At 32.2% G+C, this 22,357-nt stretch overlaps 1 long non-coding RNA gene across 1 annotated transcript; it reads right to left on the reverse strand.

Annotated features, from left to right (window-relative positions):
* Positions 1-12,356: 12,356 nt before the first annotated feature.
* Positions 12,357-20,549, reverse strand: LOC143054377 (uncharacterized). Its single transcript, XR_012971648.1, has 4 exons — positions 20,411-20,549; positions 17,075-17,289; positions 15,794-16,030; positions 12,357-12,928 (listed from the first exon to the last, which is right to left on the reverse strand). It is a non-coding gene; the product is annotated as an uncharacterized LOC143054377 (long non-coding RNA).
* Positions 20,550-22,357: the final 1,808 nt, after the last annotated feature.

Below are 22,357 nucleotides of genomic sequence, written 5' to 3' on the forward strand. Positions count from 1 at the left end.
ATTTTAAATTCTTGATTTTTGAATTCCACAAACCCTCACTTTAGTACATCCTTTAGCAGAAATTGCTATCAAAGTGTGTCATATTGCCGTTTAAATGTAACTAGCACCCATTATATGGAAAAGCGGAAAAGTGGTATCTATATATGATTGATAATCAGAAAAGTATCCATGACATGGATAAATATCACAAACACAAACATGAATGCCAAATTGAAATGACACACCGTCACTGAACTAAATCGAACATTCATAATGGTTTCCTTTGATCTGTTTGTTGTATTAATGTCGTAAGTATTCTGTTACCTACGTGACTAAAGAAACTGCTATTGTAGACTTTCAACAATTCATTATCCATGTTGCAAGTATGTGTAACTTAAAATATCACTCTTTAAATCATCCTGAAAGTATTATGTTACTTGACATACCACTCTTTAGTTATCATTCTGTAAGTATTGTGTAACTTGACATATCAGACTTAAGTTATCATCCTGTTACTATTGTGTAATTTGACATACCATACATTAGTTATCATCTTGTAAGTATTGTGCAAATTGACATAACACCCTTAAATTTTATCTTGTAAGTATTGTGTAACTTGACATACCACACTTTAGTTATCATCCTGTTACCATTGTGTAATTTGACATACCATACATTAGTTATCATCTTGTAAGTATTGTGCAACTTGACATAACACCCTTAAATGTTATCTTGTAAGTATTGTGTAACTTGACATACCACACTTTAGTTATCATCCTGTTACTATTGTGTAACTTGACATACCACACTTAATTTATCAACCTGTAAGTATTGTGTAACTTAACATATCACTCTTTAAATCATCCTGTAAGTATTGTGTAACTTGACGTACCACAATTAAGTTATCATCTTGTAATTATTGTGTAACTTGACATACCACACTTTACATGCTTTAGTTATCATCTTGTAAGTATTGTGTAACTTGACATACCACACTTTAGTTATTATCAGGTAACTATTGTGTACTTGAAATACCACACTTAAGTTATCATCCTGTAAGTATTGTGTACTTGACATACCACACTTTAGTTATCATCCTGTAAGTAAAGTGTAACTGGATATACCACACTTTAGGTATCATCCTGCAAGTATTGTGTAAATTGACATACCACACTTTAGTTATCATCCTGACAGTATTGTGTAACTTGACATACCACACTTTAGTTATCATGTTGTAAGTATTGTGTAACTTGACATACAACACTGTTGTTATCAACCTGTAAGTTTTGTGTAACTTGATATACCACACTTTATGTACCTGCCTGGTAGTATTGTGTAACTTGACATATCACACTTTAGTTATCACTTTGTAAGTATTGTGTAACTTGATATATCCCAATTAATTTATCAATTAGTAAGTATTGTGTATCCATAAAGAGCCTACTGATCGATATTTAAAAAAAATGTTTCACAGATATGTTCACTGCATTTACTTTTTCTTGTTCCATGATTTCTTTCGTTGTGATATCACTAAAACTATTCACTGTATGTACTAATTATTGTAACTTGATATTTCAATTCACTAAAATATATTGGTATATATTGTTAATTCTTTTAAACAAAACAAACAAGATCAAGATCACGTATGAATTACAGCCATACAGAAAATAAATTAAATATTAAGGTAATTTTTTCTCAATGTAAAAAAAATAAAATACAATTAACCATACATCTAAAAGAAAGTTTTTATTTAAAACGTAAAAGTGAAAAATAAGTACCAACATATTTAATACAGTTTGTGTCAGTGTATTGCATTACCATTCACAAATGTTTTATATGTTATAGATCATCATAAACGCGATTAATGGGCCATCTATCCGGGGTGACATTGCTATTGATGATATCATTCTCAAATCTGGTAAATGTACTAGTAAGTTTTACTTTATTATTGTCGTTATCATGAATATTCATGAGAAATTTTCCTTTTAATGTTTAGCTTAAAATAATGGATCAATGTTTCCATTACCATTAATTAAAGAGAAGGAACTATAGTTACATGGATGTTGCTTGTTTTTTTTCTTCAAATATTAAAAAAAAAAACCCAAAAAAACCCGATCTAAACTCAAAATGGGAAAAAACCGACAACCATCCACAGAAGTAGTATACTGAATTGAAAAATGTCTTCATGTTTTGCATTTGAAATTAATCGACCATTTCTTACTAAATTCATTTTGCATTGGAAACTTTGATATATGTCTCTAGAGATTTATCGACAACAATCGATTTAAAAAGTTTAATACTTCAAAATAGTCATGGGAGAAATAAGCTGATACAAAATTATATATAAACAAGATAAAAAATATTTATTTACAATCGTTGAGAAAAAAAATTTCTTTGATACCATTAATGGCACCAATTATACTGCATCAGATGCTTATATTCGTCGGTAAATAGTTAGTGACTTAAAGTTAAAATTCAGTTTGAAAATGAATAGTAGATGCTTGATATCACATGTTTAACATGTATAAGTCGTTAATCCCTGCATGTGGTCTGTCACATTATATTGATATGTTTATGTCTTTCAGTTTGGTTTCTTTAATTTGCCGTGTCATAGATGTATACCTTACATCGTGTTTAATTTATATAGTATTTGCATTATAAAAATAATACATATTTCATGATAAGAACTTATTACTTACTGAGACGTACTAACTTATCAAGATGGGCTCTGCGATAGTTTTAAGTCAAAGTAAATTCTCACAGATAACCCAAATAACAGATAACTTTGATAAAATACATAGCTATGTTTTCGAAACATTTATTGGGCAATGTGGATTACAAGTGAACAACAGTTTACGTTTTATTTTTTAATGTAAAAAATGTTTTTAATTAAGTTTTTTGAAATATTCCATAAAGAATTTGATGTTAGAAAACATCAGATATAACACCAATTGTTCAATAAATACAACAAAGTTGTCGTTTTTTTCTTATGAATTATAACATTCAAAATGTTAACAAACAAATTGTTTGATTGTAAGAGTAAGTAACATGTTTTTTACTCTATTAAAAACAAAACAAAAATGGGGTTAAATTTTTCTTCTGCTGCAAAAAATCGACAGGTATAGGACATTCGAGTTATCTGAAATATTGATTTATCAAAATTGACCCAACCCTACCAAATTCATACGCATTACTGTATTTAAAGGCATGAGATGCATTTGGGTTTGAACATTAAGAGTTAAAATAGGTTTACATTGAAATTCTACAGATATAAATAAGGGCAAATCCATAAAAACATGCAAAATACCTAGAAAAGCAATTCAAAAGTCCAACAATAGGTTGGTGTTAAACTAGTTGTACAGTGAAAAGATTTTTACCTTATTTTCATAGTGCCTTCCCTTGGTCTCATGTACGTTTGAATCAAACATCCTTGAGTAGTTACAAGTAAAGATTGCACATTGAGTAAATCAATCGACAGGCATAATTCCGTCTCATCATAGACTTACACAACTAAAGTAAAAATTAGGCTTGCAATATTTTTTAAACTTGTAAGTTGGGTCATCGGGTTTTATGGGAATGATAAACACTTTCAACAATTTGTTAAAAATACTAAACGGTAAGTAGAACTTGGTATAACCAAATGAGTGTATGCAGAATATGAACACGTGCTCTGTAAATTTTATTAGAAAGAAAGACAGTAAAAATGAGAGACAAAACTACATGTGTCTTTCATAATCTACACATTAGATACATTCTCTCTTCTGATATGACATTAGATAATACAGACATTTGCATTCATAATGTTTTTCAATATCAGAAAATTCTCATAAAAAGGTTGGGGACATAGTGTAAAACTATTTGTTTCTCTTTTTTAGATCCTTGAGAGTGACTAGAAAACAGAAAAAACCGATGACATTGATTGTAGGATATTCATAGTTGCTTGTTCATTATAATGATCATGGTGATATTTAGTAGCTAGTACTTTATAATGAACGTGTTATAATAACAGTTACCTTTTAATTAAAATGATCAGGTTATACAATGATGAAAAAAGATTAAAAAAATAGCACAATTGAAATAGGTTTTTCTTTATATATTGTTTTCCCTTAAAAAAACAGGGGGTATAATGCTTTCTGTTAGTTTCTTTTATGGTCACTGATTCGTCATAGCATGAGTTAATATAACCTCCATCGATTTCCATACTGCACTGAAACTATATATAACAGGAAAGAGGCTGACCTTATTTTAATAGTTCATTGACTGCTTTGTTTTAGGTGATTTGCATATTTATCGTGAGTAATAATTTTTCTAAGGATTTCTTGCAAGGTCTACATATTTATCAAGCAGAGTTCACCTTACCTTAACCTTATTCCATGGATCAGTAATACAGGTTAAAATTACATAATTAGGGTTCATTTCGCAGATACTATTGATACAAGCAGAAGATACACTATATATGGTGTATGGAATGATCATAAGGTGTAATGTCACACTGGCAAGCTTTGTCTGATATTGGCCTAATTTGCATTTTTAATTTGACAATGTTATTATTTTTTGGTTTTGATCCGTTTTGCAAACACTATTTTCATAAGGTACACTATAGTTGGTATATGAAATGAATGTCCATCTGACAGGTATCATCTAACCATTACCCATGTGCATAAGTCAATGGTATAATATTATCTACATTGCAGACCTTTTCGACGGTTCATTGGTTAGTGTTGAGGTTTCGTGTCAAAATGTGTAACTACATTCAAAAAGTTAATTATTTGTGTGTGTTTAAAATTATTGTAAGGTATATTTTTTTGTCTGAAGTGTACATCTGACTTCAACCTGATTAACAATGTTTATTGATTATCATAAGCTTATTTAAAATTTGTTTTAACGCCTTTGTCTTAGAGATTGCACCATCAAATTAATCGTGATCCCCCTTTATATATATATAAGTACGTCTGAGTCAGTGACAACTCTACAACAGATGTATACATCGGATCGCCATCAATGATGGTGATACATGGCTGTGTACATAATGTATATACAACTCGTCTAAACATCAACCCAACAATGTTAGATCTGTAAATTTGCTTTCGCAAATTTTTGGTTCTTCTCTCGACGGGATTCGAACCCATGCTACTGTGATATCGTGACACCAAATCGCCTGCACTGCAGCCGTCCCGCTAGACCACACAACCACCTGGGCTCTACAATAATAGAGCTTTCGCTGGCCGTGTGTTACCTTTCCACGTCAGTTTTAATCTAGCGGCGTACTGCAGTACATGATATATAAGGCATGAAAATGTTATGGTTACAGATCAGCTAAATTATCTATAGTAAAGGATCCTACAAATTAATGTAAGATACAGTCACAGAAAATAATTATATTTATAAGTACGTCTGAGTCAGTGACAACTCTACAACAGATGTATCCATCGGATCGCCATCAATGATGGTGATACATGGCTGTGTACATAATGTATATACAACTCGTCTAAACATCAACCCAACAATGTTAGATCTGTAAATTTGCTTTCGCAAATTTTTGGTTCTTCCCTCGCCGGGATACCTTTCCTCGTCAGTTTTAATCTAGCGGCGTACTACAGTACATGATATATAAGGCATGAAGATGAAGATATATATATATATATATATATATATATAAACGAGTCTAAATTGAAAACTACGTTCAAACCTATGATTGCGTTGAATAAAAACCGCAATTTTTATACGTGTGCATGTAAAATAAATTTCGTTGTAGAAGGGTCTAAATACAGTACAAACAACATTTTCCAAAAGACCAAAAAAGTGAAGAATTATATTTAAACAAAACGCATTTGACTAACAGGTCGAACAACTGATGTTCTTTAACCCTGCTGACTGCCATTGGCGATTGCCAAATAAAATTGATCACAAGATGTAACAAAATGGATCTTAATATAAATTCAATACTAAACAGAAAACAATTAACTTGTGGCCACGATGTTATGCCACAAACATAAGGTGTTAATATTTTTGTGTACACCAGATCCGGATTTCGACAATAAATGACTCTTCAGTGATGTTAGGGATCGAAACGGTTTTTGGAAGGTCATATAAAATGTACCCTCTTTTTTAGATAGACTCTTGAATTGTAAGAGTCAATGTGGGATGAACGGATCATATAAACCGGAGGGAAAATATGATACAAGCCCAAACGAAAAAAATATGTAAACAAGTCTAAATTGAAAACTACGTTCAAACCTATTATTGCGTTGGATAAAAACCGCAATTTTTATACGTGTGCATGTTAAACAAATTTCGTTGTAGAAGGGTCTAAATACAGCACAAACAACATTTTCCAAAAGACCAAAAAAGTGAAGAAGTATATTTAAACAAAATGCATTTGACTAATAGGTCGAACAACTGATGTTCTTTAATCCTGCTGACTGCCATTGCCGATTGCCAAATAAAATTGATCAACAGATGTAACAAAATGGATCTTAATATAAATTCAATACTAAACAGAAAACAATTAACTTGTGGCCACGATGTTATGCCACAAACATAAGGTGTTAATATTTTTGTGTACATCAGATCCGGATTTCGACAATAAATGTCTCTTCAGTGATGTTAGGGATCGAAACGTTTTTTGGAAGGCCATAAAATGTACCCTTATTTTTAGATAGACTCTTGAATTGTAAGAGTCAATATAGGATGAATGGATCATATAAACCGGAGGAAAAATATGATACAAGCCCAAACGAAAATAATATATAAACGAGTCTAAATTGAAAACTACGTTCAAACCTATGATTGCGTTGGATGAAAACCGCAATTTTTATACGTGTGCATGTTAAACAAATTTCGTTGTAGAAGGTTCTAAATACAGTACAAACAACATTTTCCAAAACACCAAAAAAGTTAAGAAGTATATTTAAAGAAAACGCATTTGACTAACAGGTCGAACAACTGATGTTCTTTAACCCTCCTGACTGCCATTGGCGATTGCCAATTAAAATTGATCACAAGATGTAACAAAATGAATCTTAATATAAATTTAATACTAAACAGAAAACAATTAACTTGTGGCCACGATGTTATGCCACAAACATAAGGTGTTAATATTTTTGTGTACACCAGATCCGGATTTCGACAATAAATGTCTCTTCAGGGATGTTAGGGATCGAAACGTTTTTTGGAAGGCCATAAAATGTACCCTTATTTTTAGATAGACTCTTGAATTTTAAGAGTCAATATAGGATGAATGGATCATATAAACCGGAGGAAAAATATGATACAAGCCCAAACGAAAATAATATATAAACGAGTCTAAATTGAAAACTACGTTCAAACCTATGATTGCGTTGGATGAAAACCGCAATTTTTATACGTGTGCATGTTAAACAAATTTCGTTGTAGAAGGGTCTAAATACAGTACAAACAACATTTTCCAAAACACCAAAAAAGTTAAGAAGTATATTTAAAGAAAACGCATTTGACTAACAGGTCGAACAACTGATGTTCTTTAACCCTGCTGACTGCCATTGGCGATTGCCAATTAAAATTGATCACAAGATGTAACAAAATGAATCTTAATATAAATTTAATACTAAACAGAAAACAATTAACTTGTGGCCACAATGTTATGCCACAAACATAAGGTGTTAATATTTTTGTGTACGCCAGATCCGGATTTCGACAATAAATGTCTTCAGTGATGTTAGGGATCGAAACGGTTATTGGAAGGCCATATAAAATGTACCCTCATTTTTAGATAGACTCTTGAATTTTAAGAGTCAATATAGGATGAATGTATCATATTAACCGGAGGGAAAATATGATACAAGCCCAAAACGACAAAAATATAAAAACGAGTCTAAATTGAAAACTATGTTCAAACCTATGATTGCGTTGGATAAAAACCGCAATTTTTATATGTGTGCATGTAAAACAAATTTCGTTGTAGAAGGGTCTAAATACAGCACAAACAACATTTTCCAAAAGACCAAAAAAGTGAAGAAGTATATTTAAACAAAACGCATTTGACTAACAGGTCGAACAACTGATGTTCTTTAACCCTGCTGACTGCCATTGGCGATTGCCAAATAAAATTGATATATATATACAGGTATATATACAGTTTAAAAGTAAAAAACACAAAAAATCATATCATAAATCGAACATTGTTTCTGTTAGCGCTTTCACCGCATCTCCTGCGGTTCACCAGACATAATTGTTATCGTTAATAGTAACGACTTGTGACGTTACGTTATAAACCATCAAATAATAGAGCAGAGCAAAGTACTTATAACCGTCCTGACGCTTTGCCGCAAAGACCACGTATACAATGAAGGACACAGGAATGCTTATACTTATCAGCGTTCTAGAGATAGAACACCTAATCCCGGAAATAACAATCATTTTTTAGGGGAAGGTCAGATGTGGAAAAAACGAAGGAAAAAAGTAATTTCCAAACTTCTCAAAAACAAAACCGAAGGTAATTAATCTATCGAGTAGAGATTTATCTGACCAGGAAATCAAACTTTTGGAACATGGTTTAAAACTTACCCCATCACCAATATCTGACAATGTTGATCTTATAACCGATACCGACGAATTCTGCAGAAAACTCAGACTTCGTGAATTCTTTGGAGACACTAATCATGAAGATGGATCCCTGGAACGGAACTAAAAGGGTACTTATCCTCAACCGAATAGGGACAAACATTTAAAAGAATATATCAGTTGTTTAAAACAAACCGTCAACACAAATAGTGTCGATTCACACGTAAAATCAAATCTGCCGAAGTCTCAGTAAAAGACTATAAAGAAACTTCAAAATGATGAATCAATTATAATAAAAGAGGCGGATAAAGGTGGGGGTATAGTGATTATGGACAAAGATCACTACAAAGAAATGTATTCTACCAAAGACTGAATGGAAATAGAGACAAAAGCACAATGTCGAAAATAAGAAAACTAATAAAGGAATATTCTAACAACCTTACCGATAAGGAAATAGATTATCTTAAATATTTTGAGGTTAAAACCAGCAATTTTTACGGCCTTCCGAAAATCCACAAATCCAAGGAAATTCAAGACCATATAATAAACTGTGATTCTATGTATATAAAAATCAACAGGCCTACTAATCTAAAAATAAGACCGATTATTGCAGGACCTTCATGTAGTACACAAAGGCCAAGCAACCTCCTTGATATTCTGCTTAAACCACTTTGTATACAAGTGCCCAGTTTTGTCAGAGATGACATGGATTTTCTTAACTATATTCAAGACCGGGTATGTTTTGTGAATATTGTTTGTCAAATCGACGTTAGCCGTTTTTTCATTTGAGTTGTCAATATAGTCTGACTGATCGTTTGTAATTAAATGCTTATGAACAAACCTGGTTTTGATTGTCTTGCAGTTTTGGTGCTTTTAAAGCACATACACAATTCTTGGAATATTACTTTTTTTTAAAAGGTTTTTGGGAATTAAACTTATATTGAACACATCTTTCCCATTGAACATAAAATAAAAAAAGTAACAGATAACAGATAATGTCAAGTGTACCTTTTATCTTGAAATTGACAATAAGAGTCGGATGAAAACAAAAGTTAACGACAAAACAAATGATTGCAGCTTCCAAATTGTTAACTGTTCATTGGTATGCACCAACATTCAAGCAGCGCCTGTATGTTGAGTATATATGTCTCACGTGTAACGGTATTCAAGAACTTGCATGTCTCATCATGAAGTCCTTAAAAAAGGTTTCACAATTTTAAGAAAGTCATCAAACCAAGACCTCCAAGTATTGAAGTTGAAATGATCCACCTTCGAAACTTTTACTGACACCATCACTAGTTGGTTGAATGTTATTGAATGTTTGTTCATCAGATGATGACGTATATGTTCTGATTGTCGTGACCAGAATAAGTAAGTCTTATCTACGGGTTTGTATTTACAGGAGTAACACTACATAATCCACATATAAAACAGGCTCTGCTTTCACTTGGGGATTGTGTTGCTCTCTATTTAGTTATCTATTATATGTGTTGTGTGCTGTGAGTCTTCTTTTCTGAATTTGAATGTCTCTTTAGTAATCTTTCTTTTTGTGCGTTTCATTGTACAAAACAATATATACAAGAAAAAGGACCGATACATAATAAAAAGTTAAATATAAAGCGTCTACAAAAAAATATGAGCATCATTTAGTTGGGTTATTTAATACTGCAAGGCTATTGTTAAATTGTAGTCACGGAATATCGGCATTATATCAAAACAGGGTAAAAATTGGTGATCATAATAAAAACGTTGATGCGTTGGCAGAGGTCTAAAAGGGAATAAATGTTACTGTCATTCACCTAACTGCAGTAATGTCACTTTCAAATGTCCCGAAAGCATTATTTATTTATAGTATTATTCTGGAAGAAACCTGGTCCAGTTTTTTAAACGCCATTACAATATAACTGTAGTACATGACAAAAAAGTACAATGTAAAATGATTGATTTTGAATGAAATACAAAACAAAATAAGCATAGTTTGTGTTCAAACTTAAAAAAAGCGAGGCAGTATTCAGGCAAACGACTTCATTAGCGAAATAAGCAACGATTATTTTTGTCCAACTGTGTAATTTTACTAAAATATCGGAGGACCAAAACCAATCTTAAGGGTTTTGCTAAATTTTATGGCAGTAAATAAAGGCAACCGTAGTATTTCGCTGTTCGAACTTCATAAATCGATTAGGGAAAAAAAAAGGGTTACAAACTTAAACTGAGGGAAACACATCACATATATAAGAGATAAGAGGAGAAATACTACACAACAGAAACACAACACAAAAATGTAACACAACCAAAAACGAACTATAAGATAACAATGACAATTTTCCTGACATGGTACAGTACATTTTAAGAAAAAAATGGTGTATTGAATCTGGTTTTGTGACTAACAAAACCTCCTACTTTTATGGCAATGTAAAATATAACATTACATGTCAGGACTACAATACAAATAAATGGTAGAACATATAGCACAGCGAAACATACGCATAATAGCTATCAGAAGGTACCAGGTTTATGATTTAATTCAATATATTACAATTCTATATACGGGCAAAATATATTGAAAAGATATAAGGAAAATGCCAAACCTGAAGTTAAATTCAAAAAGGAGAAGTGCATAAAACTAATTTAAGAATCCGTTAGTCCCATTATCAACAAACGGAAAGAAAAGAAAAACACTAGCATATTTAAAGACATCAGATTTATATGACATGTTGACATTTGAACTCCTAACTATATTAAGACACCTGCTAAACAAAAAATAAAATAAATATATATCATTTATTAGAAAGAGTTACTAGAAAGTCTGAAATAGAATAACGAATGTAAGTACCAAACAGTATTTTTAGAAAAAAACCAGCTACCTTGTCAGTACAAAATATAGAATTGAGAATGTAAATGGGGAATACGTGAAAGAGACAACAATTCGACCACAGAGCAGTCAACAGCTGAAGGCCACCAATGGATCTTCAACGCAGCGTGAACATCCCGCAATCGCGTGTGTTTCTCAGCTGGCCCCTAAATACAATTACCAGCAAGTTCAGTGAAACTATAGTATATATGGAAAGTTATTTCTATTTCCATCATCTGATCTTGCCATGTTGTTGTCCGCTGTCCGTTGTATTGCTGTGTTACATCTCTCTAATATCCTTCCAATCTTAACGAATGTAACATTTTAACTTCGAGTGCGGGATATTTATCGAAATTTATTTGTACGGTTAATAAACATGTAGGCAAACATTTCACGGAATTGACATTTTTGGGAAAAACGAACGACTATTTATAAAGCAGATTTGTAGATACTTTTATTCTTGGGTACCAATTTATGATCTTTGACATCAATTTCTTTTATAAAATCATTGAGCATATATCATGTCTATTTAAATGAGTATAAACTGTGTAAACCAGTAATCTCAATATCTCTTACTCCGTTCTTACTGACTAAAACCTGTTTAAACGGGACAGAATGATGTCCAATACTAACTTATAGAATAGAAATACTCGGGTAATAAGCGGGCGGTAGTGCAGGATAAAGTGGATATCTCATTTGTGTTATCAACTCTAATATATTTAATCTAAAATATTGTGAGGTACTCTTATTGGTTTTATCAAAAAGCCTTTTGAATCCTTGGTTGCGTTTGCATGATGTTTAGGTATTATTGATAACTGATACACATTTCATGAGTTTTTTTCTCTCTAACCAAGACATTAACTTCGGCATATTTTTGTATTAACAAATAATCCATAAATCGAAACCCTTTTAATAGAGAAAAAAACTTTTACAAAACACCCTGAAGAGGAGGCGACCATGTCAATCCCAAATATTCTTCCAAAGCTGTAAATTATCGTATTTTTTCTACAGTTTGTGTTGTATTGTTCTTCTGGCACTGACTACACCTGTTCCATAAGATTCTATTCGTTTTAATCCTAATTCTGCGACGGCGTTGTCCAAAAACGTCCAATTAGTCCATTTGCTTGCTATTCCACGAAGTACTATATAGTAACTCGTTGACCGACAAAGAAACTTAGCAAAGTGTAAAATGAGGTGCTCCTTAATATTATCAGACACACAGCCATAAATGTTGAAGACAAAAATCATTCCGATTGGTGCTTGATAGAAGTTAATTATTGAGAGTACAGTTCTTTGTGGACAATCAAAGTCAGACACGACAACTGCAGTTCGTTTTGAAACGATCAGTGGAGCATTGGATGTAATAGCCATATATGGTACGTAGTCAGCAACTATTTCATCCTCGGGGAATAAGTACTGCTTATGGTCAGTCGATGCCAGCACTTGACCTAGCATATTGACATCAATATGTTCAGCTTTTAAAGATTGATTTTTCTTCTTTATGACATTGTACTTTATCTGTAAGGTTGTTTTATGCGTGTCGGAAAATACAAAATCCTGTTGAAAAGAATACATGTTTTTAATTAATGTTTAGCATATAACAGTCAGGATTCTACTTCGTCAAAATTATCTCCCCATTACGCCAGTTCATTTTCACAATCGTAGAAATGGAAGCCATTGTAGGGATGACGCGCTACCAATATTGCTCTTGGACACCGATAAATGTATCCACATTGCACCATTACGATCCTTATAAGTCAGTTGTATTTAAAAGACAAATGTATCAACTAGCTAATGAGCATCAGTTAATGATCTTGTCTGCATTGATTGAACTTAAAACTATTGTCTGATCGGTTGTCATTTGGAATTTTCGAAAATTTATAAACATTTAAAAAAATTCTAATTAAATATTTCGTGGAAGGACATAATAGATTTTGTTAGTGGTTGAAGACTATAAACCCTAGTTATCACATACACAAAATTATAATTTTTCGAAGATATGCATTTTCATCATCCAACTTGAAAGATTGTCGTCAAGTACTTTCAGTAAAAAAAATAGCTATTCGAACACACCTACTCTGTTTTTGTAATTCATTATATAGGTATTTCACTTGACCCATATATTTCATCTTTTAGTACTGTTATTGTTTTATGTTATAAAGTCAACCTGTAGTTTTGATATATAAAAAAGATAAAATCTAAGGCGAGACGATGTATGAAATATTCTTGCTTTGTACGATATCAAGACAAAATATTCAACTCAAACACGCCCTAACATAAAAAGGTACACTCGATTTTTTCTTTTCGATACAATTGTTACCCATTTTTGGGAATTTTTTCTTAAGTCACATAATGGAAGGGCAGACACGAAAATTACTGAACTAATAGATTGATATGTTTTCCGTCCGTGGTAATTTAAAAAATAAACGGAGGTTATGCATTTTCTACATCCAACTTGAAAGATACCCATGTCGTCGACTTGATATCTAATTGTTCTGCTTAATTATGTACTAGATAAATTGAAAACTTATGCAAATGGTGTTTTTAAAATAAAACACTTCGTAATTGAGAAGAAAATTGTAATTGTGTTTGTTTCTATTACCTTTTAAAATTTGTGTCACTATAGTAAGCATTACAGTAAACATTTATCGGCTTCTCTAACAAAGAGCTTCGATTCTTTTGTTCTATTTCAACCAGGTTTCCGACTGATAAGTTATTAACATTACTAGCAAAAAAGTAATCAAATAAAACGGGCATCACTGGTGAACTATATCTCGCCAGCAGTATACAATTCAGAAAAAATACTATCTGATTTACAGCAGCATTGTTTATTAGTTCAATCGCTGAGCTAGTTGACAGGGCCTGGATATTGTCGAAAACATGAGATCTACACACAGTAATATTTTTGGCTATTGTAAGTAGCTGAACTGACTTCTGCAGATAACTTATATCAGAAAACATCGAACGTTGCTTATTAATTCATATTCATGGGACCATGCTATAGGAGGAATACTAATTAATATAGATTTATATCAAAGTAACTTAAGCAGAACTTTTTAAACTGAAAATAGGTAGCCAATCAAAAGTCTTAAAACTATGCCCGAGGAGACAGAGACTGATATAAGTCGTCAAACTGATACGTACTGACAGTAATGCAACTTTATAGAAAATATTATTGATCAATCGAAAGACGATCCTATCAAACTACTTAAGAGGAAGATGCAACATCATCTTTTAACTACAGAAAAAAATAGAATAGTCAATCCTGATAACTTTTGAGTAACTTTCATTTTTAAGCAGTAAATCATAAAAAAACCGCGAGGACACGTTCACATGACAAACTAGGTTTATGTGTAACATTCAAAACCTTTTTCCTCAGAGTTCAGTTTTTTTTGTGATTTTACTTTTTACCGTTATAGAATATCCGTTTCAAAGATGATGTCGGATAATTATGTTTCTTATGTCGTGACTACAATCACATCCGATTTTTTCCGAATGTGACCAATGGTTTCAATTGGTGAGGTTGATATCACCTCTTCGTAAATTGTACAGGCGCCATCTTTCGTTGGTTGACTATTATAGTATGCCAATACAATTCTGACCCCTTTTCTTGGAATGCAATCTACGAAATAAGACTAATTTATCCTGAAATATTAGCCAAATATTGTACAAATAACAGGAATACAATATATTTTTGCTTTATTTGTACTAGTACACATTATATCTTCTGTTACCCCACATTCACGTTGAGCAAGCGGTATTATGAATATTTCTGTTTCCTAATCAGTTCATTTTGGTGTCCTCTTCTTAGTCCGCGTTTCAACTATGTCGATTTCTTGAGAAATTATAGACAATGATTTTGACTTTGATAACTGAAGTTTCAAGTGTTTTGATTAATTTCAGGATAAAAACAATATGTGTACATATAGTTGGAAAATATAAAATGTGTTTGTACTCGCTAGGAAACAGTAGAAAATCTCGGCAGATCATCGCTTTTCGTCTTGTTTCTAAAGTTCATTAATTTTTATATTTTCCAAAAGCACACATTAATTGTATATTTACGTGTTTGTTCTATCATGAGTAGCACAACAATTGACCTATGTGGAGTAGGATCTACTGAACCTTCCGGAGCACCTCATATCACCCATGTTTAAGTAGTAGCTACGTGCTCAATCTTTTAGCTTTTAGCTTTTATGTTGGGTTGTGTGTACTGTTGTGTGTCTGTTGGGTTTTTTTTTCTGTTAAGCGTTTGACAGTTTCTTTTCAACTTATGGGTTTGAATGTCCTTTGATAATTTTCGCCTCTTTTTTAACTGCGCATATTAATTAAATGTGTTGTCAAGTTCATAAATATAATACACAAAATGATTTCCCTACCTACCCCATTTTATAAGATTTGAGGTAGAAAACTTGATGAACTTACTTGTTCTGATGTTTTTATGTTGATTCCTTTGTCAGTCAGTTGAAGTAATGGTGAATGGGTTCTATTTGCAGTAAATTTATGCCAAATTACTTCCGGTCGGTAAAGAGGTCCTCCTATATCCATCCATTCAGACATAATGCCAGCGATTCCTTTACCAGCATATTTCTTTGAAACTCTCACTGCCCTAGTAACTACACTTCTACCATTATCTATCGTTGTCTTTCAAGTCAATCCTACCTAGAGTATGAAATATCATTTAATATCATCAACACTATATTTCAGGCTCCTAAATTGCCCTGTTCGTATCTACTTCAAAAATAAACAATTGACAAAAATACTTAATAAGCCCAATCAACAATATATCAGTTTAAGAAAAAGACAATCAAAAGTCAACCATTCAGCACGAAAAAAAATATAAGCCACACGACCCCAAACAGTAATGAATTCGTCCATTATCGATGAGTCAGCAGTTTCTGTTCCTCGCCTGTCATGTAACTCCTATCAAGATTCGTTGAACATATCCTACTTAAAGAAATTGACAAAATGTATAACCTGAAATATGTTTTTATCAGGATAAGAAAATTGTATTGTTAGACACTACTAACCAAAACAAAGGTCATCAGTAATGAGATGAGACAGTAGGGAATATAGGTAAACAATGATAATGCATTTTTTATTATTTTTTTAATTGTTTGAAGTGTTTACAAACATTGAATTGTCAAACAGTAAACCTCATCTACCTATTATGTCTGTTTTGTTTACATGTCGTTGAAAATATAATTGAATTTGATTCATCTGTCAAACAATTGAGAGGTTAAGCGCTATAAAACCAGTTTCAATCAACCATTTTTTACATTTAAAAATTAATGTTGAAAATGTCTGTAACAAGTCAGGAATATGACAGTTGTCCATTCGCTTATTGTATTCTATCATTTGATTGTGTCATTTGATTAGGGACTTTCCGGTTTTTTTCATCGGAGTTCAGTATTTTGGTGAATTTACTTTCTATGTCTGTTAAAATCCTTCATTTCTAAAATTACACAAATTTGTCATGACTTTAAAACCAGTTGAAGCTACCAGAGATAGGTAAATTGCATTTGTTTAATGAGTTTGTCTCAGCATCTCCTTGTACTTCCGATGCACTATAAACAACCTCGTTTTTGAAGTCATTATTGATACTCAGTCTTAAGATGTTATGTAGTGTTTTGTTAATTGTTTCCAAAAAGAAGTAGAGGAATAAACAATAGTTTTCCCGAAACTTAAATTAAAATATAATCATACAAATTTATCTCCTATGACAGCAGCAGACATCTCGTTGTTTGGCATATCAATTAGTATATGTAAATAGTCGGGTAGATAATCACCGCCATTATAGATCTCAGAGGGAGGTATGATAGCCATCACTTTCTCATAATCTTCTTTTGTCACCCTTTTACATCTTATCAGGCTGTTGTCCATTGTGGTTTCTGCTTCTTCTTTTCTGTATCTCCCTCCTGCTAATGAGGAGAATATCCAAACGGATTTTAAATTTTTTCCGATATTAAACGGTCACAATATCCATGACTATTATCCATTTCAAATGCCACATAGAGAGTCAATTAAAAACTTCTATCAGAAAAGTATGAACTGTTAAAAATGTTAATATATACATACAAATTAAAAATATCAGACTGAAATTTTTAAAAGTTTTTCATATAATCAGTAATCAAGGTACTATAATTATAATTAAGTAAGCCAGACGTGCGTGTTGTCTACATAAGATTCATCAGTGACGCTCATATCTCAATAGTTATAAAGTCAAGCAAGTACTAAGTTGAGAGCATTGAGGATCCAAATAAATTTCAAAGCGTTCTGCCAAATTCGGCTAAGGTAATATATGCCTGGGATAAGACAAGCCTTAGTTTTTCAAAAAATGATAAACGGTTTATTTGTTATCAGCACAACATAAGGGACACAACTCTTGCTTAGCTTGGTAAAGCTAAAATAAATCCGGGTGAATATGACAAGGGGATCGATATTCTAGTATCAGATCGATGTATTTGTATGTCACAGTCTTTTATTATTATAATGACTGTTATATTTACTTATTCAATTGTTTCAATTAAAAACAAAATCCTATGGCTTTTCCAAGAGAGTAATTTCCAATCGACAGTTTCGTCATTCAGGTCGCTAATAGCTGACAAAATTGTTTATTCTCGGATACAAGAGATTTAAGAAAATTTTGATTTCTATTCATTTTGTTTTATCTCACTCTTTGTTTTCAAAAGAACATATAATAAGATTAAAGACGCCGTTTGAGTAGTTTTTAGGTGATCATCAACGGAAGCCATAATCCTCACTTTATACACACCCAAGCTCATTAGTGTAAATCACAAATTAATTGTTTTGTAAACAATTAAAATACTTTTTCATGAACATTAACAATTTATCACTAATTATTTATAAAAATTCTACAAAAGATAATCTTAAGAAAACACTCATGGAAATAGCATGTCATAAATCAATACAGTGGTCAGTGACCGGAAATTTAATTACACGTAAATTGTCAGATTAACTCTTCAATCCATTTAAATCCCGGAGGTCATGTTTTGACATATGTGTATTAGTTCGAGATGAAAAATGATTTTTGAATGCTTTTGTTAACCTTGGAACCGTAAATTTAGTTCGACTCAACCGAAATTTCGACTCATCCAATTTCGACTCATCTGGAGTCGAATTACATACTTTTGTATGGAATAAAGTTCGGGACCACGTGAAAACTTCGATTCATCCGAAATTTCGAGTCAACCGAGTTCGAGACAACGGGAGTTAACTGTACTAAAATAGTTATTTGAATTCTGTTTTAACACATAAGTAGTTCAACTTAACCCAAGCAATAGGTAAATTATTCAATCTTTTCTCGAGTCAAAATTCTTCACGTTCATTCACTCGAACATGAGTATCGGGGGGGGGGGGGGGATTGGGTTGGGGGGGGGGGGGTACTTCTCATATCTTTAATGGAATGAGGGTGCCGCAAAACAGGGTCCCTTTTTCATATCCTGCTGATTAGAACAGGGTCACTTTTTCATGCTCTGCTGGTGAGAACAGTGTCTTTGTATAACAAAGTATTTGTTAAGAACATGATCACTTATCTAACTGTTCAAGATACAGTCTAGAATCCGGGTCTAGAACAGCATCTATTTTATAAGGTCTTATACAGGGTATATTTTTCCATATATCTGTATGTTTTTCAATGTTTTCTGGTTAGAACAGGGTATGATTTTGCAAGTGCTGTTGGCACAGTTATACTTAAAAGGATAATCAGTAGCCCCACTACCCCCCACCGGCATGGGTTTACCTTCCTTAATACTTATACTGGTTACTTATACAATAACATTATTAGATTCTAGTTTTGTTGTATTCAAGATAAATTAAGACATTGGTAGATTTTTGTTTTCTTCTTATCGATTGCAGATTAATGAATTACGTAATTTTCCGGGGAAAAGTGTGAAATATAACGTCACAATAAAATAACGCCATGTTGCCTCTTAAATTTTGTTGAAGTCCTGTGTTTAAAATATTCAGAAAAAATCATACTGTTTAAAAGAAAATTAATTTAAAAAAAATGGCTTTCTTGTTTGTTAAGGGATTTCCATTTTTTTGTAGCCATTTTGATTAAAGGGTTGAACAGGTGCCATGCAGAGATTAGGAAATGCTTTTTGTCTGGGGACGATCATTTTAATCTTAATTTCTGTATTATGGTATATCACTTTTACGCTTTTATATGGTTGAAATCACGATTTGGTTGATCGTTACATATTTGTTTTTCTCAAATGTTTATAGACATGCTCACGTTGTCGTACATTTCAACCTATTCAAGACAAGTCAGTGCTTGTATTTGTACTCAGTATTGTTCTTTATTTCACAAAATTTACCATAAATTAAAAAAAAAAATCCGCCATAGATTAAGATTGTTAACATCTGCTATAGATTTGGGATAGCATAACGTCACATTTGCCATAGATTAGGAATCTGTCATAGATTTGGAACACACTATAGATTTGAGTTCTACATATATAAGGCGTACATTTAATTTATACATTATGTACAGTATCGTTATGATAAGACTTGCTCGTACAAAAGACCGTGTTATTGTTAAGTCATGGTATGTTATATGTAAGCTTCTTATATCTAAGGGGTTTGGTCCGTCAGATATAAGACAATTACAAGCAATTAAAGTTGATATAAGACAAACAAGGTTCATTGTCTCAAATGTTCAAGATGCAGTAACAATTTCAATTGGTCAAAATTGATACATAATCACTGCTTTTGTATGGCATAATACATTGCTGTATAACCTTGTAATTTTCTGGTTTAATTGCGAAAGGTTTTTTTGCTAATGAATTATAACAAATCTATGTGAATATACAAACAACACCAACACCACTAGTGGCTGTAATGTTGTTCCATTTACTACACCCTACATTTGAAATTTAAGGTATTCGACTATTTTGTATTCGTATATTTCGTACTTTAATCGACAGTGATATAATAAATAACTTACAAGACATAAATATATACATTTAGTTAGAAAAAATCACAAATTTGCGGAAGAGTACTTCTTTTATAAATACTCACAGTTTTAAATTGCCTCTGAATTCAGCTAGGAGGTTTATTGTTTTATTATCTATCATTACCTTGAAGGTGTAGTAAAGAATTACGCAGAAGGTTATCAACGTATATATAATGAGACAGATTAAGCATATTCATTATTTAGGGTAGATAATACATGTAGCTCGTTGGGCCATTTTCCCAAGTTAGTTTTCTTATATTCTTTTACTTCTCAAGATATCAATTAAAACAATTTAAACCGAAAATGAAAATTTGCATAGATCTAGTGAAAAAAGTGGGTAAAAGAGACAAACTTCGATCTCATTCCATTGAACAGTTTCGGGACGAAAGAGTTGAAAGGCAAACTCTGGACAACAGACCTAGACGGAGGTATGACGGACGCCAAGAAATGACAGAAGCTCACTTTACCCTATGTCAAATTTATTTAAAGTCAGCGTCATAACGTGCTGGCTACTACAAAAAGCTTAGAATGTGTTATGATATGGACCTCATCATTTAACTTTAGTTTTTAGTTTGGGAACTAGCTCATGAAAACCCGTCTAAAATAAACGACAGTTTTTAATCAGACAGAGAGTAAACAAAAAAGGTGTTTCTGAAAAAATTTGTGCTATGAAATTATGTTTGGTCGTATAAGTTACTGGTGAAAATGATCTCATAATTCATAAAATGTGTCCTAGTTACATTGACGAATAACAAACAGGTGTCAAATGCTAGTACTCGTATACGGTGTCACATTTTCAGCAATGAAATTGACTGTGTCGTGAAACCTGCACAGATATTTCTCAACATTTTGTAAATTTCTTCTTAAAATCTTTTAGGGGTCTCTCGACTATGTGACAATTAGGGCGTCGTCAATTAACTGAAGGTTTTGCTTTTGTTTGGGAACTAGCTCATTAAAACACGTCTGTCATAAACGACAGCAGGTAGAGAGTTAAAAAAAAATCATTTGAAAGCAGAATGTAGTAATGTGCTCGATACTACTGGAAACGTAAGAAGGTTACCATCTACGATGGTTGTATACGACTGCTACTGAAGCTAAACAAAAAGCTGTATTCGATTATCTTTTTTTTATTACAGTTCGTGTTGTATTGTTCTTCTGGCACTGACTACGCATGTTCCATAAGATACCGTTCTTTTAAATCCAAATTCTACGACATTGATGTCCAAAAATATAAAACGTGTTCCTTTGCTTGATATACCACGAAGTACTATATATTCACTCATTGACCGACAAAGAAACTTAGCAAAATGTAAAATGAGGTGCTCTTTTATATTCTCATACCAACAGCCATAAACGTTTAAATTACACATCATTCCAATTGGTGAGTGCCAGCAATTACTTATTGAAAGTAAAGTTCTTTGTGGAAAATTCAAATCAGACACTACAAGTGTAGTTCGTTTTGCAACGATCAGTGGAGCATTATATTTGATAGCCATGTATGGTACGTTTTCAGCAACTATTTCATCCTCAGTGAATAAGTACTGCTTATGGTCGATCGATGCCAGAACTTGACCAAGCAGATTGACATCAATATATTCAGCTTTTAAAGATTGATTTTCTTTCTCTATGACATTGTACTTTATCTATAGGGTTCTTTTATGCGTGTTGTAGTATACAAAATCCTGTTGAAAAGAATAGATATTTTTGAATCATTTGTAGTTGATCATTATTCAACATTCCCAGTTCATAAAGTGATAAGTTTTCCATTAAACTGTTGACAAAGATATAATTCTTGCCTATCGGTTAACAAAATGCAAAAAAAAAAAACAAATCATCTGATCTACAGCAACATTGAAGTGTAACTTTGTAGTAAATAGCGTTGTCTATTGTAAGTTGTTCCTATTAGACATTTGCGGAAACTGTCATACACCTACGATTAGGATTACAATTCCACTTACATGACTTACAGGTAGCATTTAAATCTTGGGCTTTCCCAAAGTGTATTAACTAAC

Source organism: Mytilus galloprovincialis, chromosome 12, assembly GCF_965363235.1.
Source record: "Mytilus galloprovincialis chromosome 12, xbMytGall1.hap1.1, whole genome shotgun sequence".
NCBI lineage: Eukaryota > Metazoa > Mollusca > Bivalvia > Mytilida > Mytilidae > Mytilus > Mytilus galloprovincialis.